This window comes from Ammospiza caudacuta, chromosome 2 (assembly GCF_027887145.1).
Source record: "Ammospiza caudacuta isolate bAmmCau1 chromosome 2, bAmmCau1.pri, whole genome shotgun sequence".
Taxonomy (NCBI): domain Eukaryota; kingdom Metazoa; phylum Chordata; class Aves; order Passeriformes; family Passerellidae; genus Ammospiza; species Ammospiza caudacuta.
Genome location: NC_080594.1, coordinates 49,497,407 through 49,521,394, shown reverse-complemented (window position 1 = coordinate 49,521,394; position 23,988 = coordinate 49,497,407).

The following is a 23,988-nucleotide window of genomic DNA, read 5'->3' as shown; positions in this document are numbered from 1 at the left end:
ATCTGTAGGTAACAATTTGTAAGCCTCCTGAGTCACTGTTGATATTTTAATGGTGTGTGGGTTTTTTGCTTTATTCACTCTGTTCCCTTTGCCATGCACAGTGCATTTTCTTGTTCGGTTTTCAGAAAGAGTAAATTCTTGGAAATTAAACGCTTTTGACTTTTTAACACTGCTTAAAGAATACAGAGGTTATTGTAATTTCAAAACCACCAGAAAATAAAGTTCAAAATAAATACTAAGACTGTTCATACTAAAGAAGGCAGTATTATCCCAGTCTCAGAGGAATGTCCCTCCTTCAGGCCTCACAGATCTAGGTCCAAACTGGAAACCACACAAGCTGAATTTGTGAGGCAAGAACTGCATAGAGGTAATGAGAGTCACCACATAACAGAAAAGAAACAGCTTAGAAAACTGCAGCACTGGGGCATTAACATGATTCTCAGCTGTACAGCCAGATTTTCATTTGATGTCTACTGGAAATGTTGCAGTGCAGCTAAGCTGACTTACTTATCCTCTCTGAAGATCTCTTGCTTGAGAGCTCTGGGCTACCCTGGTGACTTACAGCTACATTCTTATACATATAAGAGGATTTGTTCTACACAAGTTATTGACTGATATTTCATTAACATAAGAAAGAAAGGTATGTTGATCTATTGGATGTAACCACTAAAATCTGGCTCAGAGTGGTTACTGGAATTCCTGGGGGTTTTTTGTGCTTCATGTTTGTTATACTCAACAGTTGCTAATCTTGCAGAGGAAAAGAGCACAGTCTTGCCATAACATTACCTTCCTTAGCACAGAAGTCAGGAAGGAGACTTTGGACTCCTATAGAACCTCTTGCCAGAGTTGCTGTGTACAGTAATCCTTTTGTTCAAGAACTGTTTTCTTACATCTGAAAGTGAATCACACTGCTCATGTCCTGACTGTTTGGACTAGCTCGGCACACAAATATTTGAGTGGGAGTCTCGTGAGTATAAATGCTCAGGAAAATTCACTTGAGTAACTGGAGGACAAGTTGTGCTACAAAGATGTACAGATGCATGTCAGGCTTGTAAATGTGAACAACTCATGCTGTAAGTGCTACTTCCAAAAGAGAAGTCAAGTTTTTTCAGGTTGCTTTTTTACTTTCTGTCAAAAGGAAAAGCCTCTTCTTAGCAGCTGCATCCCTGACCAAAGACCTGGAAAACCTCAAGGAACATCTCTGCCTACATGAGCCCAGGGCCTGACAGAAAGCTAGAAGACACTGCTGCCACCACTGGGACAGTATGCTTCCATCTCCATACTGATGATGTCCAAATAAATTTGAGGCATTGGTGGCCTGGAGATGGTACATGTGAGGAGGGTCCTCTCTATGAGGATCTGTACTCCATATCGATGAGTCTAAGAGGGAACTTCTGAGGTAAAACCAATGACCGAAATGACAGAGATTTTTCATTCACTATAAAGTGTTTTCTGTCCCTCCAAATCAAGTGCATGTCAGATCATTCAGATATTCAGATCATTCTGTCCCATCCAAAGATATTCAGCCACACTGGTCACTGCAGTTGGTCATCAGGTGGTGCATTAGAGCTGTCACCTCCTGAAGCCTTTCTGTCATTTGTGCTGTTCCAGCACAGTCCTACAGCCTTTCCTTTAGGGAACATGGCTAGAGCCTCTATGGCTCTGGGAGGTCCTGTGACATTCCAGACACAGTTCAGATGGTGACTACCTTAGCAGCTAGGAGGAATGGGAGAATACTCTCTAAGACTTTACTGATAATAATATCATTACTGTCTATTAATATAGCTCCAAAAGTGTTCAAAAAGTGCTCAAACAATAATATTCATTCCTGGAGAGAGGACAACAACCCCTTGTTCCTGAAACTCCCTCCCTGGAGCAGCTATTCCAGTCATCCATATACCTTGACTGTATATCTTTCAATTATTTACATTATTTGCTATACATTTCTCTGATATGACTTGGTATTTGCAGGCTGAATTTCTGAAAATAATGTTTTAATCAGAGAAACATCTTCAGGACATCTTCACTGTAGTTCAAGCATTTGTCAAGGAACAGAGTTCTAGACCATGTGTTTCAAATATTTGATAAGGCAGTGTAACACACTCCACTTCAAAGTAGTACTTCAGTACATCTCAAAACTTGTCTTTTCAGGCAGCTTTTACCCCAGTGGACTGCCCGAGGATATAAAATAACAATCTTGCACTCACCCAGTGAGACAGGATGCCCAGCTGGGACAGCCCCCTTGTCCTGAATACCACCCCACTTCTCCAAGGCTTGACTGATTGCTTATCTTGGAGGGGAAGTGCAAGCTGGATTGTGTAAGGCATTGTAAAAACTCCACCAGTTAATTTTTTTGGAGTTTCATTTTCTGATAAAAAGTTATGTTTTGGGCTGGCAACTCCCACTAGCCAGAGCCAGGGGGAGAGCACGCAATTCTCCCTCTGTCTCTGCCCAACATGCCATGGGTGAGAAGTTCTCCCATTACACTGCCTGGGTGACATCTGCTTTCTCTATCTGCAGAGTGTGTAAAACAAGATTATTCCATATATCTTAATACCAATATTAAATTCAAGTGGATGATGGGGTGGGGGAAGCTGTTTAAAGTTTGTGGCTGTTAAGAAGTGGTTTTGTGCTAATTCTTCCAGCCTGGGATCTTCCTCTCAGTCCAGCTGGTGGTGCACTCAGGTGCAAGAGCAGCCTGTAGCCCTGTGCCTGGGTAATGCTCCTGAAACTCCCCAAGTGCATCACAGTATTGTGAAATCTTGGGCCAAGCAAAGTGCCTCCCTCATTTTTCTGAGATTAGCAGATCTCTTGGGAATGAAGGGAATCTGGAATATCCCGGTAGCACCTTCTATGGTATAAATGTGAGAATGCCTTCTTGCATTTGAAAGCTGAGGTATTTGTGAGGATACATTTTTATGCCTTGCTATGTCAGAGAAAAATGCTTTGATCAAAACAGTTCCTTCTTTACTTTTTCCCCATTTAAAATAGCACAGTGTATAAAAAAGGCAAAAATATCTGCTGGATCTGGTCTTTGTGTTAAACTTTAGATCTAGAAACTATTGTGGGTTAGGGAAAAGTATATAAGTAGAGGTGGCTCGCTGGGGTACTAAGAGTGTTAAAGACAGAAAAAATATGCAGAGATAATTGCTTTCAGCCTCCTTTTCTGGAACTACTCATCCCTCCCAGGGCTGCACAGAATACAGCTGCACAGCACTGAGAATTTTAGCTGCATTTTTTTTAATCTTTGAAGACATCGGTGCCACATGAGGACTACCCATACATGTAATTTCAAAAAATATACATATTCTCTGCTTCCTGGAAAAAGGTGTAGTGAAGAAGATGCCCTTGGCTGGGACTCAGCAGAGGAACCAGTTTCAAGCAGTCAGACACATTTTGCTTGATTTGAGACTAAATGCTTCATAACCCTTATCTCTAATTTACCCATAAAATTAATGGTGAACACCAAATGCTTCCCCAGCCATGGGTACTGCAAGAGTAATTTTGTTTTAACTTTTGATCCACTCAGAGATTTATAGGGATGGGACCATATAAATACAGAGAGAACAGCTGGGCTAAACATATGCTACAACATGTGATTCAAAACTGTCTCTATGTAAAGATTCAAAACCACAAAAACAGTTTCCAAGACAGTGCAAATAGGAGTTCCACATCCTTCCAGGAAAACCCAAATACTGTGAAAAATAGAGATGGTTCTAGTTCCAGGATATGAACTTACTATTCCTCCAAACTCATTTAAGATGTATATGTAATTCAAATATTTTTCAGATAATTATGTATTTTTCTTTCCACTTCTTAAAGGTGATAAATTAAACAATTCCAGTTACCTACTGAAAGATATTTATTTTTCTGCCTGTCCTCATGATACTAGAACTTCTTCCACTCCAAAGGATAAAAAATGTAAAATAAAAATGTTACCCATTTCTGTAAGTCTTCATCATGATGGTCTTGGATAGACTGTAAAGAACTTATTATTCACCCAATGAAATTCATGCTAGCATTTTCTTATGCAAACTCTGAGACACGCTCAGTGCATATCATGGCATTTGTTTTTCACGCACCACATGTAGCTTTGGTATTTGAATACTGAAATTGTATTTTCTTTTCTGATTTGCAGGTATCTGCCAACTTACTGCAGGTAAAAGCTAAAATATGCCTATTTATTATTTAAAAAGTTAGAATTGATGTTTAGGATAATCTTGAAACTTCAGTATGCAGGTATGGATGAGAACATCTGCATGAGCCTTGCTCATCAAGCAGTGGGTCAGACAAAATTTCAATATTGGCAGGGTTCAAAAGATCTGGTATATGCCAATATGACATAATATTTATTCTACAGTACTCTTTAGTAGTGACTCTAAGAGCCTTATGACTCACAATGGAACCAAAGGATCATGAAGCATTTAACAGTTTAAACAGTTGAACAAACTCCTTGAGAGCCCTTAACATATCCACATCAGGCTACAAGCAAACACCAAGGAAACAACACTAGCAAAACTACAAGTGGAAAAAAAAATCAGAAGTCACCCACATTTGTCATCATTACAACAATATCCTTTTACTCGGTTGAAAAAATCATATCCATTACTACTGGGATAAAATTGATCTACCTTCAATGACTTTAGCATGTAGTGACAGATGTCACACTGTGGTTATTCCTTGGCTTTCCTAAAAGAACACATACATTTCCCAATTTGACAAGTAGTTTCCATGAAGGCAAAAAAAGCAAAGAATTCAGGGAATAAACCCATTTTGAATATAAAGGAATGTATCGTAATCTCATCTACTTTCAGTCTAGCCCATAGTAAATGAGTCACTATCTAAAGCAGCACAGCACCAACACATAGCAGGTCTACCAGGTGCTTCCAGAAGGGAAAGACTGGATGTAATATGAAAATGTGGCTAAAGCAACTTTTATTTCAGTTTAAGGAATTTCCACTAAGCTATAATTAGAAGTGTCAACTGCTAACAAAACCCATCTTAGCACAAAATTTCTCCATGGAAACAAAGAAGCGCTGCAAAGAAGGTGTCAAAAAAGTGAGAGATTTTCTTGAGCTTGGGAGCAATAATTAGATTAATAGGAACTTCTCCATACAGTGGGAAAAAAAAAAATATATGAAAGCCAGCTTTGATGGCCAAACAGGGAACAACAGGATGTGAGCACTGCTCCTACCACAGAAGTTTGTTTCTGAGTCCTCATTTCTGTTAACAATATACATGTCCCTGGGGAGAGAGGGGCACTCATAGGGAATTACTATTTTCCAGATCTGGAGAAAATAGGGGAGAAGGGTCTCTCTTTTTTTTTTTTTTTTTTTTCTTTTTTTTTCTTTTTCTACCTTCTGATGATCTAACAGGAAACATGTGAGACTGGGAAATTTTGCTCCTTGCGAGGCTCAGACATCCATGGGCAGGAATTTGTCTCAGTGTCTGAGTCACCAACATTTGGAAGAGACAAAACACTGTTTTTCCTCTCTCTTTTCCTTAGTTGCTATTTTTTAACCTTTTTCACCTTCTCCAAATTATTTCTTTCCTCCATTCCTGGCTTTTTCTTATTCTATCTTTGCCTATATCTTTCCCTATAAAAGTTATGGGAAGTTCCACGATAAGCATTTGCCACACAGATGTCTTATTATTTAAGCTGGGACACTAAAATTTTACACAGAAAATCTGGAGGCACAGATTGTGCCTGCATATCTTTCCCTGCCACACTCAATGTGCAGATGTCTGCCAGTGCTAACCATTACTTTGTTTCAGAGATTGCCTTCTCTTTCAAATCTTGCTGAAAAATTTCCAGAAAAAAGCTAGCATGTTCACCTGGAAGCAAAGAGGTCATGCTGAGCTGATGATAGTTGAAACTTGGGCTTCACTTGACTTGGGCAAAAGTAAAGCAGGATTCTAAACCCTGTCTTATGTCCATGTGTAATCTCCCTCCACACCAATATATCAATCTGGTTAAATTCCACTTCACTCCTCCTGGCATGCTGGTCACAGCAGTTTATGAAATGCTTGAGGCGGAAGGGTTTTCTTTGACAGGGAATCAAACCAGGTCAAGCCTAATAACAGTAAATCCTGGCCCACAGACCATCAGAAGAGTTGTATTTCTAATAGCAAATCTACCAATTAGCAGATGCAGTTACTAGATGTACTGAGAAGAAAGCAGAGGGTATAAATCTCCCTGGCGAAACAGTAGGCTTACAATAGGTGCTACATGCTTTGATCAAATTAAAAATTTTATTACACTTTAATTAATACCAGGAATTTATGACTGGCATGCAAAACTATTGACATTTCCTTTTTGCTCCAATCCACACTAGTAGTTTTAATCCACACCTGTACTTTTAAGTCTAATTTGACCTTTGTTCACAGAGTACCAGTCATTCAGAGAATCTCATGATTATGCTTTCTTGGAAGGAGATAAAACTAGCTGTATTTAGACTTCTTTCAAAACTGTAAATGTCAGACTCCATGAGCCAGGAGAATGTACTGAATGCGTTAAAAAGGTTTTTATCAGACCCTGCCATCAGCCCAACATTGTTCTGTGCCTTCCATCTCTGAGAGCAAAGAAATTTCATGAAGTAAATGAATTTTGTGTAACTCATACAACTGGAAATATGCCAGAAAACAAATAATATGTTTAGCCAATGTTGAGAAGTTATTTCAAGTGGTTTATGTGTTTCTGAAAAAAATAACTCAAAAAAGGCAGTTTTAAGAAACCATTAACTTGAATGAACTAATTAGAAACAGATCACATGATGATAAATGAGGTAGTTTGATCTGTTGATTGGACTGCTAGCCTGTAAGTTTGTAGAGTGACCCTGCAGATAATTGTATCAGTACCTTTGCTAATAGGGGTTTATAGAGATCAAAGCTGTGCAATAGTCCCCGACCCTTAAACCTCTGCATTGTACTAAGATTAAGTTAGTAAATACACATCAGCTAATTTAAAGCAGTGTTATTACAATGTTGCCGTTATGAAATAAAGAGGTTTTGAAAGCTTTGAAATTTGGCAGCCAACCTTAACTCTGACCTGCTCCTGCTGCTCTCATTCCACTGAATATGATGGACAGAGAGAGAAGAGGGAAGGGATATTCTAGCACTTAAATGTTTTGATGTTTCTATCTGCAAGTGACTTTACAAACTTTACACAAAGCTCCTCCAGAATAATTCAGAAATCATGCCATAATGATATATGTGAACAGCCTTGCAAAGAAGTTAAAATTTAGAAAATCCAGTTTTCACTCCTGTTAACTCTATTCCTGTCATTTTTATAGCAGCCCCATTCTACTTTGCTAAAAGCAAAGGTTTTTGGGTGGGACTTCTCAGATCTCCAGGATATCTCTCAAATCTGCACTTGTTTTCTGTGCCTTTTTCTCTAGTGCAAGTATTTTTGTAATACTCACACCATGATTTTGTTAATTTCTTATGCCATTCACCCAGGTAAAACAATGTCTTGAAGGTGCTTAGCAGGAACCACTACATCTTATGGTCATTGGTGGCATTAATAACTCCTCCTTAAGGCACTGACATTGGAATGTCACACTGCAGTTCTGTGAGGCCATCTGAAATGACTTTTTTTCCTGGGCATTTCTGGAGCTTGATCAAATATGGTGGCAGCATGGAAGTTATTTCATTTTACAGAGATGAGCTGTGCTCAACCCTGATACAGACTTGCTTCTCAGAAAATATTTGAAAACTGGTGATCTGAAAAATTCTCTCCCTTGCTTTTAAGAAAGTAATTTGCTTGAAAGTTAAAAAGTGAATATAATGCATCAAAGCAGATGCCAGTGGTCAAAGTGATCTAGATAACTACAGCAGACATCACTGGAAACAATAGCCTTATACAGGCTTAAGATTTAGGTAATAGTAACAATATAACAGGAAAACAAGACTCAAGAATCCAGCAAAGCACCCATTCTAAAGGGAGGAAAGATTTATTTCCAGTATTCCCAGCCTCCAGCATAAACCAGTCCACATCTCCACGATAGACCAAGAGCTCATAATGAAGGAATTCTACCAGAGGTTGAAGAAAGCATTTTTACTTTTATCACAGAATCATTCCGTGTGCCAACTGGTGCTGAGGCATGAAGTGTCCCTGTGCCAATGACTGCATCACATCTCTCAGCACCAGTTTCAGATGTTAAATCTCCTTCTGTTAAAAACTGCACTCTGTTTACAACTGTATTTTTTTTCCACCTTTATCACCCAGCCAATGAGTCTTGGCAGGAGAAGGAAAAATTTTAAAAAAGGCTTCAGTAATTTAGAATACTATATTCTAAATCAGGTGTGCTTGTTATCATGGACCAAGTCACTGCCTCAGAGACCACATAAGTGGATGTACATTGCAAGAACTGACTGTTCAAAGGGAGAATTATGTTAACCTTTCGGTCTCCCTGCATTTTGAGAAATTATTGTCCATGTAAGTAGAAAATGGACATGGAGATCAAGTCACAACAAAGTCCTGAAACTTGCCCTCCAGGCACAATATTAATTTGTCCATGATGGGGATGAAGGCTAACCTTTTTACCCACTGTCTCTGTGGGGGGCACAGCCCTGCTCTGAGCTCTGGTGACCACATTCTTTACAGATATAAAAATGGTTTTTAACACAGCTGTTATACTGTTGGTATATAAATGTGCACAATAGTCAGTCATGCTGATGCACTAAAAGAGGGTAAAATATTTGTTTCCTCTGCTCCCTACTCTACAAGCCCAAGAGCAGGTATGGACAGTCAGAATGCTCTTAGGATACAAGTATTCTCACTTTCTGCATGTTGGTGTCACTTATGCCCTCTGTTCTGACTGGTACCTGGAAGGGTGGCCTTCTCCTTTAGAGGCCCAGACTGAATTTACACCCTCTGCTTAATCCTGGGTGGGGATTGTACCCAGCACATCAAAGGGCAGAATCAAGCCAGTAATGTCTGCCACAGGACAGCCCTGCAGTTGGAAATCCTGCTAGCCACAGGAGGGCTGGAGGTGCACACAACCTCAAAACAGCTTTTCATAACACCATGAAGCAATTAACTACTTGAACCTCTCCCATTTTCCTCTCCTCAGAATACATCTTGCATAAGCTGGAACGTACAAATACAGTCTACTTTATGATTAAAGGGAGGATTTTAAAAAAAAGTTCTTTGCAAAAGCAGATATTCTATTTATCCACACGTATTAAATACGACATTTCCAAAGAAAACAATCAGAGCACTAGAAGAAGAATACCATAGATAACACCTGCACCAGAGAGTTTAAAATCAGCTCATATGCCACTACAGTGAACATAGTTTGTTTTCTATTATTTCTTAAATATGATGATAACCAATTTAGGGATTGACATAAATCCCATATTGTATTATTCTGAGGCTTTGTTAAGAGCAAAGAATGTGTGACCAAATCAAAGGCTTCACTAAAGCTAATAAACACAGCTTCAGTCATATATGTGGCCTTTATCCACAGCTTGATTAATATAACATTTAACCTAGAATAAGGCTGAGGTTATGGAGAGCTTTAAACAGAAACCAGATTTGAACTAGGGAAGGGTGAGGGGAGTAATAAGTTTAGATTAATAAAGCCATTGATCTTTCCACACACCAAACACTTGGAAATGTTAGTTAATGGCATTAAAGCAGTTGAAAACCTGTGATTACATAAATCCAAGAAAACACCACCTTTCTGGTACACAAAGAGTCTTCCAAATTGTTCAGAGTTCCAGCAAGCACTGAGACATGTTGAAGGAATCATGAAAGAAAATGATTGCAGATTTGAACTGTAAAAAGGGGATTTTATCCATCCGTCTCTTCAAAGAGTAATTAATAGTTTTCAGTACTTTATTTAAATGTGTAATTTCAAAAGAGGAAAAGTTGATTATTGATTTAAAAGAAAAACAAACTACAACAAATTAGATTAACTTGACTTCTCCAAGGTCAGAAGGTTCTAAATCTGTTAACAGGCCAGGTGATGATTATTTAATGCCCTAACTATTTGTTATGTCTGTTACAATTTAACCCAAATCTTTAATTCATTAAAATGAGCTGTTCTAGCTCTGCTAAAAAGTCCTTTCATTCCTTTCCAAATGCTCTCAGATTCCTCAGCCCTTTTTAACATGTTATCTAAATAAAACACAATTTTTTCTTTTCTCAACTCGTCTTCATTTCCATTTCAAAGTTGAGTATAGTACCTGGATCAGCAACATATCTGTTATGTCTCTTATTTTTGCTGTTTCTTTTCTCCCTACTGAGATAATTCAGCCACTCATGGGTCATTCAAGGATAACAATTCCCTGCTTTAAACTGACTAGTTCCTTAAAATCTGAACTGACTGGGGATGATGGCCATCCAGAAATTAAGTAGTTGTCTCCATAGTGAGTAGCTAGTATGCCAACTAGCTTGAGGTTGTAGAGTGGCCATGTGATAGTAAAGCAAAGATTTTCCCACTAAAACAGCAGCTCCCAAAATTAACATATGAAAAATTGCTGCTGGTAGAAAATTTCTGTCCTTCACAAACAGGTGATGTTAGTGGGAGGCTTTAAAATAAGTCAGTCTAAGAAATTTGTACTAGATAGCTGTGAGTGAATGGCATTTGCCAAAAAGCTTGGATGTGGCCTTTAAGGAATAATGAACTACTGGGCCAAAGGGAGATCCTGAGAATGCACAGGCAAGACAGGAAAAACGTGGCAGGAGTGGGGCAGCTATGGCTTTTGGAAGGCCAAAACAGGAAGTATCTCTGTCCTCAAGTACCCTCTTCATTTTCAGGTACCTGAAGACACCCAAGAAGGGATAAGTTTATTTGTGTGTGCAATGCAAATACTGCATCCAGTCACCCACAGGCTTTTGCATAAACTGAACAGCTTTTTAAAAATGGGCATTTGAAAAACCCATTGACTAGTTTATGAAAAGTTGTTTAAAATCCTAACTCAGATGCAATTAAATGGGTAATAACAGTCAAAGAATTCACATGGGACTTAAACATACAGTATTACATCTGTTCAAATTTGGTGACCTCGCTGGAGGTATCATTTGGGGGATTGTTTTGTTTCTGGGGTCCTTCTGCCACTAATCACTCATCTATTTGGTACTCAAGAAAAGAGTAACTTAAGAAAGACAAAGTCTATGCTTTCAGTCAAATCCAAATCTCACTGGACAAATTTCATTGCTAATAGGGGCCAGCATACATAGTTCTCTGATAAAATATTAAAAATTTATTAAAAGCATCTCCTCAGAGTTGAAAGCAGAAAATATTTAATCAATCCTGACAATCAAAGGATGATCTAGTGGAAACTTAGACACGATTCATTCCAGCAAAGAAAAGATGGGTGGGTGAATCCTCTTGACTTGCACTGATTTATTTCATATGTTTTTCTATGTCCACAGCTCCATTCGGGTTTCTCATTGTACCTGCTGACACACTGGTACACAGAGAATCCCAAATTATTTCTTTATTCTCCTCTTCAAGAGGTTCTGATAAAAAAACAAACCCAGGAAGTTCAAAAGAACATGCCAGTATTCACACACACTTGTGTCGCAGATTTGGATGAAAAAATGAAATAAAAAAGCTTTGGGGAAGTAGGAAGGGGAATGAAAATAAACACTTAAAGTAGACATGAAAATGTTGGAATATTCTATTCCAACCTTTCAACGTAAATTGACTCTTCCTCATTTCTGAGACACATTAAATGTGAGAATAATTCAGGAATTTCCCAGGGCTTCTCAGATCCCACATCATCCTGTTCTTCATATGTTTATACACAGAAGGTTACAATACATTCAAAGTACCACAGAAGCCAGGTGTACGTTTGTCCAAGCCTTTGCTAGACATCTGAAAAGTACTCCTCTGATCACCTAACATTTTACTCAGTACCTGGCAGTGTCCACGTGTTTTCTTTCAGGTTTTCTTCTCCTAGGAGTTTTTTTTTTCTCCTGTTGTTTCCTGATCAATTTTCCCTGTCTTTCCCATTATTATTCCTCCCAAAGTATCCTGTTTATCTGAAGAGGTGAGCCTATAGCCACCCCATGCACTGTATGATTGAAAGGACAAAATAAATGGCAACGATGGAATGACCTGGGTCTACAGGACATTATGGAGACTCCCACCAAGTCTTTCCTTACTGTACACTTGTAGAGTTGCTCAACGCAGCTCTGATCACATCAGTTCCCAGGGCCATTTGTGTTCCAGCCATCCTATGCAGAGACTGGCAGCTTAAAGGTTTTCTCTTAGGCCTTCAATTCACCCGTGGTCCACCAAACACTGTCACCCTCAAATCCCCTGGTGAGAGAATTGCTCATGAGAAGCTCTACTGAGATGAACTCTGTGATCTCTCTGTAGTATATTCACATACTGCAGCATCAGCCTGGCTGCTGCTGAACTATACCTTTCTATAGTACAGGAGCCTGTCCCATCCATGGTTTTTATTCCCAAAGGCGTTTAAGTCACTTTCATTTCCACTTATGATAAAATATTAAAGTAATGATAACTCATATCATAAACCCAAAATCACTATTTAAAAATATGTAATGTATATGCATGAATTTTCAATGGATCTGGGAAATCAGCAGTGCAATCCCCTTGACTTTCTGAGACAGTTTGGTTCCTGAGAACATAATTCCAAATCATTAACCTCAACTTCATAAGTGCTATGAACTTCAACAGGATTAACTCTTAAATAAAAATCAAAAAACCTATTTCACATATTGCTTATAGAGAGATGTATATAATTTAGTCTGAGAAAGAGCTTTAAGGTACCATTATAAAAATTCTGGGGGTGTGTGAATGCTCATAAAGAAAAAAATCTAAATTAGAAAAAATTAAATTCAGAGGAAAAAATTAACATGTAATGATGAAAAGCCCTACAAAATTCTGCACATGGGAATAATCATGGTGACAGGGGAAGTAGGAGGGTATTATTTGAGAAATAATATGCTAATGGTAGTTTAAGTCCCATTGAAGACATGATGCATCAAATAGCATACTAAAGGTTTTATGTTCGATCACCATGACTCAACTTTGTTATTCGCTGGCTTGTGAAAGACTAAATAGGCAACCTTAACATCTTATAGACTCTAATGCTATTTTGAAAGGCTATTTATAATAGACTTGGCACTGTCATGCAACAATCTACTAATGTTGTGTGCTAGCCTGTTTACAGAGATGTTTTTTGTATGACTACACTGGCCTAACTCACCAAGCATCAGCCTGGATAAAACCCTAATACTTACAAATCTTTAGGAGGTTTAGCCAGAACTGATAGCTTTGATGATTGTTCCATCTCTGGCTCAGTCTGAGAGCAATCAAGGACCTGCAGCCATCCAAGGACAGAAGAACAAAGGATGCTAGCAACATTTCATAAGAGTTCTTCCAGAGAGAGTGAGCTATTGCTTGGGAGAAACAACGGAGCAGCAGAAAATCTTTGGCACATCTCAGTGTCAGCCTGCTAGCCTAACAAGCTTGGTGTGACTGAAGGGCTCTAGGTAAGTCAGACAGGTGGAAAATCCACTGTTTTATTTTAATTTCCTTCAGCTACCACCTTTGTGTCTACTACTAAAGAGCTAATAGTGAAACTTCCCTTAAACAGGCTCTGTGTCACAAAGTCTTGTTGCAGAATGGCAACCTGGTCCACCATCCCACATGCCACAGCAGCAGGTTGGACTCACAGAACAAGAATGATGTTTTAAGATAAGAGTGAATGCAATAACATTGTAAAAGCAAAGAGTCACATAAACCCTGAGTGGGTTATAAAGTAGCTGCTGTATATTTTATTTTCTCCTGCTTCTAACCCAGACTCTCTCATCTTACTGAAATAAAGCTGTGCAATGGGATGCATTTGTAAAAGAGCAAGTTTTAGTCAGAAAATCTGCGTCTGCACTTCACTGCTGAAACCTGAGCATGTTCGCCTCATTGACTACCTTGCTGGGAATATAAATCGCAGAACAGAAGTGGCATATATTGAGGTTCACACATATAACTCATTTCGTGGCCACAAGTATGTGGGCATATATTTGGCAGGTGCAAATTGACAGGCTCTAAAAATTGTGGGCCCTTTATTTATCAGTTTCTATGCCATGCATGGGCTGCTTGGGAGCTGCCTCCTGCCCAGCCCACTTGCAGCTCAGCTTAGGTGTGCCACATCTTTTGTCTCCCCTCCTGTGCAGAAGGCACAAGATTGCAACACCTCAACGGAGAGCTGGAGCTGACCGTTTTTCCAGAAACAGACCTCCCAGACACAGTCCTGTTTTCAGAAAATGTCTTTTTTTTCCTCCTCTTGCACACAGACAGCTATAGGTAAGTAATGAAAGAGCCTTGGCAGGACACACAGATAATTAAATATTTCATCATTCTTCTGATTTCAAAGCTCAAAACAAGAAGAGGTTACAGAGGGTTTTATGTAAAATACTTCAGATGGAGTCTAGCTGTATAAGAAAATACTGGGATGGATCCAGATACAGATGTGCTATCTACCCAGAAACTATTTGGCAAGTCAGTGAACTGTGATATTGTAAGAAAGTCTGGGCTTCAGTACAAGTTCTCAAAAGAGTGCCTGTTGGCTGAGCTATCATAGTAAAGCTGTTTATTGGCAGAGGAGTTATATGGGAAGCTGAAATGAAGACCCTGCTTCTTTTCCCACTGTGATTTTTTTTCTCACCACAATTAATTTATTATAGGTGGTTCAGTCCAGACCTTCTGCATAGTGGTTGAGGGACAAAGTCTAGACATAATTTATTGGCCAGTGCCTGGTGAAAACAGAGTTGCAGAATGCACGTTTTCCCTCTCTTTCTCTTTTTTCTTCTGCCAGACACATCAAGTGTTCTGTATGCTAATTATCTGGTATGTGAGACCTAAAGGACCAAGGGAGGTTTTCCTTTGCTAGAGCTGTCCTCTGTCATATCACAATATTTTTTCATAATGTTAAACAGTAAATATCAAACTAAACAATAACAGCAGTAAAACTTTGTTTACTTGGCATGTTTTTATCTGCCTTTCACATGAGCCCATAAAAACAAGCTGAGGTTTTCACCAGGTCCCTCCATTTCACAATTCCTGTTAGCTGGCTAGATGCTTTTTATAACCACTATACACACTGACAAAGTGCAGAACAGTTACATCCAAGATCACAAGACATCAATGGCAAATTCAAGAACAGAAACCCAAAAGTCTACCACTGTTATACAGGGGAAAATGTGGCATTGCAGAGGAATATCAGAGTAGTGAAAAGCATGTGGTACAGAAACAAGTCAGGAAAAGCAGAAACTTGTCAGGTGGAAGGTCCATTTCCCATCTTCAGAATGGCTTACAAATATTGATTTGTCTATTTGCTGAACAATCTTGAAAAGAAGGCCTAGTGCAGGTTTGTGCTAAATGGGAAAACAGTTGGGATGGAGTATCTGCTCTGGGTGGGCCAGTAAAATCATCAGCAGATGAAGTTAGAACTAAGCTTTACTGCATCCCAGGGACATATTGCAGCAGATGAGATAATTCTGCTTGCTGTGGGGACAGAAAGGCCCTCTGGGACTGTGAAGCCTTGTCCCCCCACTGCCACCAACATAGAGGTCCATGTCAGGTCCTGATTCACTCTGGGCTCTGAGGATATGGGAGAGATCAAAGGGATGGGCCCCATAGCCTGACACCAGTCTGGAAGTGAATTCAAAATCATTCCCTGGAAAGCATTTGCCTGGTTAGTCCGCAGGCAACACAACTCTGAGTCACAGCAGTGATGTCTGCTGCTTTTACTCCTAGGCCAAGCAGGCACTGGGGCTCTCAATGCAAGTGTGCAGGGAGCACAGGGGTTAACTCTGACGCTTTACCAAACCTCAAGCTCACCAGTGGTGATGGTGCTTGAGGAAGGAAGGGCCCCATTTGACCTCCAGGATGTGGTGGGTTTGCATGAGTGCCAGTCAGGAGAAGTCTGTTCGCTTGTGAAATGGCTGTGTATGATGTACAAGGCACTGCAAAGTGGTAAAGATTGCTGTGATCAGGCTGGTTTTTGGTCTGGGCAAACAATTTCATTTTAAATAAGAGTAAGAAGGACCCATGCTGCTCCCACTTCATGACAAGAACACTTTCAAAGGCTTCCAGCTCAGTTTGCTCCCAGGACTGACATTGGCACCTTGTCCCTCTCTCCCATCCACCTGCTCCAAGCTTCTCTCACCTGTTCAACAGCTCTGACAATAGGTCCAAGCTCCTATTGCATACCTCCTGCTCAGCCACTGGCAGGGAGCCACCCTGCCTTTTCAGTCCTCATTCTCATCTCCAATGGGATCACTGCCCTGGAAAAAAAATACTATGGGGCCACTTTCAGCTGTTTTTAATTCTCACCCATGCAGAAACTCAGCATTAATTTGGTGTAAGAACCACTTGAGCAATATCTTGTGCGGCAGTAATCTAGGATTTTTCATGTGGTTCTTTGACAAATTTGATGCTGAGATGTCATTAGCATGTCTGTGAATAAAAATCAGGTGAATTTTTTAAAAGCCATCTCTCTGGGAGCAGAATAATAGAGACCTTTATAAAAATATGCATTCAAGTCTGAATGACAATACTGAAAACAGAAAAAGTAGCCATTCCAAATACAACAAAAGAGTTTTTCCCAGCAAACTTTCATAAGGATCTATAATACTAACACATAGTAGATGTAGTAAAAGATTAACTGAAGGAAATAAGAGTGAAGAATTTTAAATATTCACCACAGATGATATTCTCCCAACACTCAAGAGTTCATTCAGATTATTAACCTTTTTGCAGCTGCTTGATCATCTCATGCCTAACTCTTTCATGCAGGATTCAGAGAAAGTGGGTTGCAAAAAGCATGGGAAAGAAAAGCCCTAGATTTAAGGTGATCCAGAAGTAGGTAAGCAGTCACTTTATAAGAGAAAAGTTCATTGAGTTTTCTAAATTATCCAGGATAATTAAGAACAAAGGCTGTGGATAATTGGGGAAAATATCTGACTCAGCAAGCAACAAATAGTAGGTGAAATTTAGTCTAGAAAATATAAAGTGAGGCATATCTAAAAAGTAATAACTATTACAATGAAAAAGAAGGGTATTGAGGTCATCATAGGTGGCTCATGAAAACATCAGATCACTTCTCATCAGCAGTCAAAAGCCCTCAGAGTTTTAGAAGAGAAAAACCAAAATGGATAACATCATTATGCTGCTGTAGAAGTTCTTTGTCTGCCCAAAGCCAGGAATACTGTATGACCTGTCTGTATCCTTGGCTTTGTAGCTGATTTCCTGTTAATCAACACAGCCTCAGAGTACAATCCTGTGTAATTCAGAGGGCTTCTCTCTCATGTGCTATCTGAAGCTCCTAGCTGAGCTCCAGAATTATGAAAATTGCATCCGGTTTCCTCAAAGTTTAATTAACCCACGCTTCTTCAACAAATGTTTGTTTTCTATTTCAAAGACAAATCTCTGAAAGCTGATAAGGATTTAGATCTTTGGACAGGATTTCAGATCTATTTATTTCTTCACTCTACCCATCATAGTAACATGTACTTCACATTTATACTGAAGGAATGAAATATCACTTTTAGCAACAGTTTTTTACAGTTGTTATTGTTATATCTATTGTCAGGGAACTTCAAGTTTCTTGCAGTTTTCCATTTCTAGTTTTCATATCTTCATCACTGCTACCAAACACCACAAACTGACTTATAATAATTAAGCAGACATGGCTATTTTTCCTAGTCACTCACACTTTCTGTTGGGTGATGAAATCTTTTGTGATTTCAGACACCTGCCCAGTCACCAGGTTCAGAAGGTTCATGAAATGTTCTCCTTATTACTTGATTTCAATTGATCTAGCACAACACCAAATACTTTCATACTGATCACTGGAAATAATGAAGACATACTTAACAGGAGATTTTTTTGATGTTCCACCATGAGCCTTTATGTTCAGGAAAGCCTGGTCCTGCCCAGCCTTAGGGATACCTAAGAGATGCATTGTCACGTTTCCAGTCCTGCTGAGAGCTCTCCAGAATACCCAAATGGACCTTCGGTAATCCAAAAGGGTAATCATCTGATTGTGATGAACAGTCTTAACTAAGGTATCAGGAGAAATTTTACCAGAAACTTTTAGAAAAACAGAGGCTTTGGCAATTTGCCACACACATTCTAAAGGGACTTCATTACATGATTTTATAATTAAGGAGAAAACATCAAAACATATTGTCACATTCAAGTAAAAAACAATGGCTTGTATTGAAAAGCATCTGTTTCAATTTAACTGCAGATGTGAACTCTTAATACAAACCATGAATATTATCTTTGGTGTTTTTGTTTTAGCTCACTTTGTATCACAGAAAACTTAAATGATTCAGGCATCATTTAAGTTGATCCTAATCCAATTAGGCAGAAAGATTCTGATATGGTAAAGAAATGATTATAGTTTATAGGCCTTTCAAGTACAAAAATTTCCTAATTTCTCTTGAAGCACAGACATTTTTTATATGTGCACTATATAAGCTGTATGACTGCTGTAGACATTTGGGGTTGATTCAGCTCTTACCCATTCTGTGTCTCTCTGACTTCTGGAGTTATTTCACATGCAATCCAGCATCAAAACTGGATGAGAGCATTTGATAGCAGAGCATTTGATATTCCCCCATCAGCAATTTCCAAGAAAACAAGGAAAAACACTCTACTCCTTTGCTAATGCCAAAGTCCATGGTCAACGGGAAAGAGAAAACACATGCAAGAAAGACAATGTCAGTCACCAATGAGAAATATGGACAAGTTCACAAGGGCACAAAGAATGTAGCAAAAGGGCAAAATTCAGTTGACCAGGTGCTTTCACTGGCCTGTGACAAATGTGCAAAGTAGCTGGAGAGAAATTAAGGAGAAAATGTGTTTTATTGGATCAATAGGACTTCATGCAGCAGTGTCTGTGCATGGAAGAGTGTCTATCTGGGGCACTGCTTTTTCTCCTATGTGATGTTTCTAAAACAGTACTATTTTTACATACTCCAAAGTCCCAGAAAAATGTTCTCAGAAGAATAAAAGCACATTAAAGGGTATTCAACTGCAAGGATGCATCATCTATCTACAAGGTAGGTTTCCTGTTGATGAACTTCTTGTCAATATGATAGAAAAAAACAAACAGGCTGGGTATGTATCTGCAAAATGTTTAATTAGTTCTCAAAATTAGGTGAATGGGATATCCTAAGGAAATAATACATTTTTAACTAATGCTAGTAATTAGCATTTAGTTAAATAAATCTGTTCCATTTTTTTCCCTAAATCAAATAGAATTCAAGAGGGGTTTTTTTTCCCTTCTAACAGATAAGTAAGCACTCATATTTTTTAAACAAGTTAATGTTTTAAAATAGTATTTATAAGGTGATGTGTTTAGTTTGTAGATATTTCTAAGTTATTTCTGCTGAAGGCAGCGTAGAAAATGATAGACAAAAGATAACCTAATTTCTTCTGTCACAACCACTGTGTATTAACACAGCTATTAACTGAAACATTTTTAACACCTGGTAAACAGCAATTTCCTGCTAATTTATTCCAGGTTGAGGTGGTAGCTTGTAAAGTGCTGAAATGTAGGCAACATCTGACAAGGTTTCATAAACTATAACACTTTGCATGTTGGAAGGTGGATTGCTTGGTTCATCACTGACAGAGTCGAAATTGTTTCCCTCTACACTTCAAATGGCAGGGCTAGGATGCAAATAAAAATGTTGTTGATCTGAGGCTTCCAAATGCTTACTCTGAGAATTTTTCTAGGTGTTATACAGTGAAATAATTTATGCTGATCTCTGCATTTTTAAAGTTCATATCATCACATTGCTTGTCTGCAGCCAAAATATAAAGCCCAGACATAATGAGATGGGTTTCTTAAGGACTGTGTTAAAAATTTACAATTTTTGAGCAAAAAAGGTCTCTTCCACATGCAGAAATGCTTAAACAAAATTTAATGACTGGATCCAGAAAGTTCCCTTTAGGCCACAGAAAATTACTTTAATCTGTGAATGTGATTTGCATCCATTGAAGAGGAAGCTCCTCAGTCAACACCATAGTTAGCTTAAAACGTGGCTTTACATTTGTTCTGCTTTAAAGGTGCTTGTCTCTGTCCTGAAAGGCAAAACTATAGCCTCTCTTTCTGCTTGAAGAGGTGGTGGCTGAACAAAGGTGTTTATTGGTGGAACATTCATTCATTTAACAACATGTTCAACCAGCCATACTATATTCATGTGGCAAAGTAAGTCTGCAAATACCATAAGTGCAAATTTAAATCTCTTTTACCAATATGATCTGAAATGCTTCACAGAGATAATTGTGGGAAAGTGCAGATTCAGAAATTTTAAAAATCAGGGGTTTAATAATTCTGTTTAACAGTACTGTACAGAGTGTCAGAAGTTGCCATGATGAGTGCAAGGCAATCGACGCCAGATGTCTTTCAGGGATGTAGTGATCAGTACAAACTCAGCCAGCTTGAAGCTCCAGAATGGGTGGTAAGGAATGAAGAAATCCAAGGTATTCAGTTGGCCTGGTTATCTAAAACTATGCCACAGGCATTCTTAAGCATTTCAGAATCTAGTGCAAATAACATCATTCATTCAAAAATATGGTTTTAATGTAAAATATGCACTGACCAAGCATAATGAGCTCTTTAACTTACCAGACTTGTTCTAAACTCTTATTTTATTTATTTTTATGTCAGTATGCTAACAATTGCATGTTTAGGTAGTGCTGCTGCTTTGAAAATTTCTACTGTTATTTAATAAGATTATAGTTTCTTGATTTCATAAACATAACAAGAAAAAAAAATACCCCAAAAGGAAATTATGACTGTTCCCACCCTTTTCCTTAACATGTGGAATTTCCACCCTCCTCTGCCCCTCAACTGTGCCAAATGCTGAAATATCTGCTTTCATTGCTGAGGAAGAGACTGGGGAGAAAAATGTGGCTTTGAAGAAGGAGAAATAATCTCTTGGAGTGGAGATGAAGTAGGTTTTGACCACAGATGTTCCCACAGAGAGATTTCTATCTTGCAGGGAAATTCAAGGACTGGATGGCAACAATGTTTGGGGTTTCAGCTGAGATGCTCATCAGAAGAAATATAAGGATAAAGGAATAGGAGTAAAAACAATTTCCTTGAACCTTCTGTTCTTTTCATGCCAATAATCAGTTTAAGTTGATGTGTTTATGCAGATTGATTACATTAAGCAAGCAGCACTCAGCCTTCTATTGTCCATGAAGCAGAGTTTATGACCCACCACCAATAGAGAGTCCTTCATGCAGGTAAAACTTGATGGCAGTGAATTGCTTTTTACTTGGTCCTACTCAATAAAGTATGTGTATCTGTGATCCTAGTTAAGCTCATGATGAAGTACCATCCCAAACTAAGACAGGAATACTCAGTAAAGTTTTGTGCTTTGTATTTGTACTTTTTTGTATAAACTCATTACAACATTTTCTGTTATAACGACAGTGACAAAGGAGCTTCAAAGCAGTGATCAGAACACTTTAAAACTCACACACACTAAATAAAGTGCACCAAGCGGAATGTTTGACACTAAAATCTTACCTAAGGTCACTTTCTGTTCCCAGTTAATGAAAAGTGGTCTTACATGATAAGATAAACCAGAAAACTGCTAAGTCTTCACACATGTAAAACCTCTTAGACTCAATATGTGCTCCTCCAGAGGAGTTTTACTTTAGCAAAGACAGCAGCATTGAGCCTAACACCTTGGTCAGAATCTACAGAGGAAAAGAAAAGCTTTTTCCACTTAGAGTTTCTATCAGCTGCACTGGCAGTAAATTCCCCATCATGAAGGGGATCTTATAATCCTACATAATAAATCTTTTTACAGAGTTTAATCTCCATCATGAAAACCATTCATATGCAAGGATTGACCTTCTGCCAGTCTTTAAAGAAATAAAAGTTAAGTACTGTAAAATCAAGCTACCTCAAGCTAAAACTAGCAATAGTTCTCTAATTTTAATCTTTTTCTTCTGAAAGCACATGATTATTGTTTGATGGGTCCTTTTGGCATTGTCAAATTAGCTTTCTTGTTCCTCTAGGTGTTCTTACAGTGAATTAGAGCAAAACAACATGCTGAAGTGGTCTGTTTTTCAAAGATTTGACTATTTCTTAGCAATTGCATACTTAGTTCATTTGCAGCATAGCTCTAATGATGAAAACACAAGTCTTTCCTAATGCAGAAATGATAGATTCCTGTATTAAAATGGCTAAGGGGTTAAAACATGCTGGTCTTCTGGCATCACCCTCAGGTTAAGTTAGCAACAAAACTAAAAAGCTCCCAGTCTTTTATATGTCTTCTTTAATGCAAGTGTCACATAGTTTAGAAAACTACAAAAGCTGGAAATACACTCAATCTTTTTCTGTTTTCTTATTCATTAAAAGATTGCAGAAAGAGTTGAAACCCTCATGTTCTCCAAAGTGCCTCCTCCAAGGAATGCCGTGAAGGAAAACCACTGAAACACATGAATTTAATTTCTTCTTTTTATTTGTTCCCAATAGTATCATTTGATATTTGTTATGATCTTCAAATTATTAGCTTCCCAGTAAAGGATCAAGAGCCATTTCACAGCACCAGCATCACAACATGCAGGAGGAAATCACTGGTAGGCATTTTACCTCCTTAAATCTTGCCATGTTCCCTCTACCTAAATTTTAATTCCTTTTTGATAACACAGTACTGATCCAAGAAAGCCAAATACCTTGTACAAATGTTAGTTCCAAACTAATGCTGAGTATGAGCCAGCAGTGCCCTGGCAGCCAGGAGGGCCAGCCCTGTCCTGGGGGCATCAGGCACAGCACGGCCAGCTGGGCAAGGGAGGGGATTGTCCTGCTCTGCTCTGCTCTGGGGCAGCCTCACCTCCAGGGCTGGGGGCAGTGCGACAGTTTAAGAAAGACAATAAACTATTGGAGAGTGTCCCAAGGAGGTGAAGGGTCTGGAGGGGAAGCTGTATGAGGAGTGGCTGAGGTCACTTGGTGTATTCAGTCTGGAGAAGATGAAACTGAGGGGGGACCTCATTGCAGTTACAACATTCTTACAAGGGCAAGTGGAGGGGCAGACAATGAACTCCTCACTCTGATGACTCGTGACAGGACCTGAGGAAATGGCCCGAAGCTGAGTCGGGTAGTTTAGGTTGGATATTAGGAAAAGGGGTGGTTGGGCACTGGAGCAGGGTCCTGATGGAGGTGGTCAGAGCACCAAGCCTGACAGAGTTCAAAAAGCATTTGGACAGTGCTCTCAGGCACTCGGTGTGACTCTTGTGATTGTCCTGTGTAGAGCCAGGAGCTGGACTTGGCAATCCTGGTGAACTCCTTCCAGCTCATCTTGTTCTATCATACTATGAAAAAAATTTCGTTATCATACTGATTCTCTCTTTCAGGTTAGGTCCATTCTCCTATCTGTGAAGCCTCCTAATAACTGGTGGTTATTTAATGCCTCCATAAATATTAAGTATAAAAAAATAAAACAATTATTTTTTAAAATCAAAATAGCACTAAATACTCTTAAGTTCTCATCACTTCCTTGTCACACTCTACTTCTTATAGTCATCACACTAAAACATACTTGAAAGATGTCAGCTTTGAGACTTCAGTGTTCCAAGTGTGCTTCTAAGCACCCTCTGCATTAAACACGTCATCCCTACTGTACCAACAGCTCAGCTGGATCTGAGATCAAATAAGCAACTTCTAAGCAGCACCTGTTAGCCTGGAGTGGGAATATTTGTACTGCTCTTTACACTGCAGTTTTTCTAATATTAGTACTATAAGGCAATTTACTATGCAAACATCTGGTAGTCTATTACTCCAGGACTGATGCTCACAGCATCACCAGTCACTCCTGATGGGAGAATTCAGAATACAACAGGGTACAGAAAGAAGGAAAGATAGGTACAATGTGGCCAAGTGTACTTTAAAAGGACGTACGATGAAAGTGCCCAGAAAAGGTCATAGCAGCTGGGACGTGTGTCATTTAGTTCCTGCTCAGAGTTACTAGAC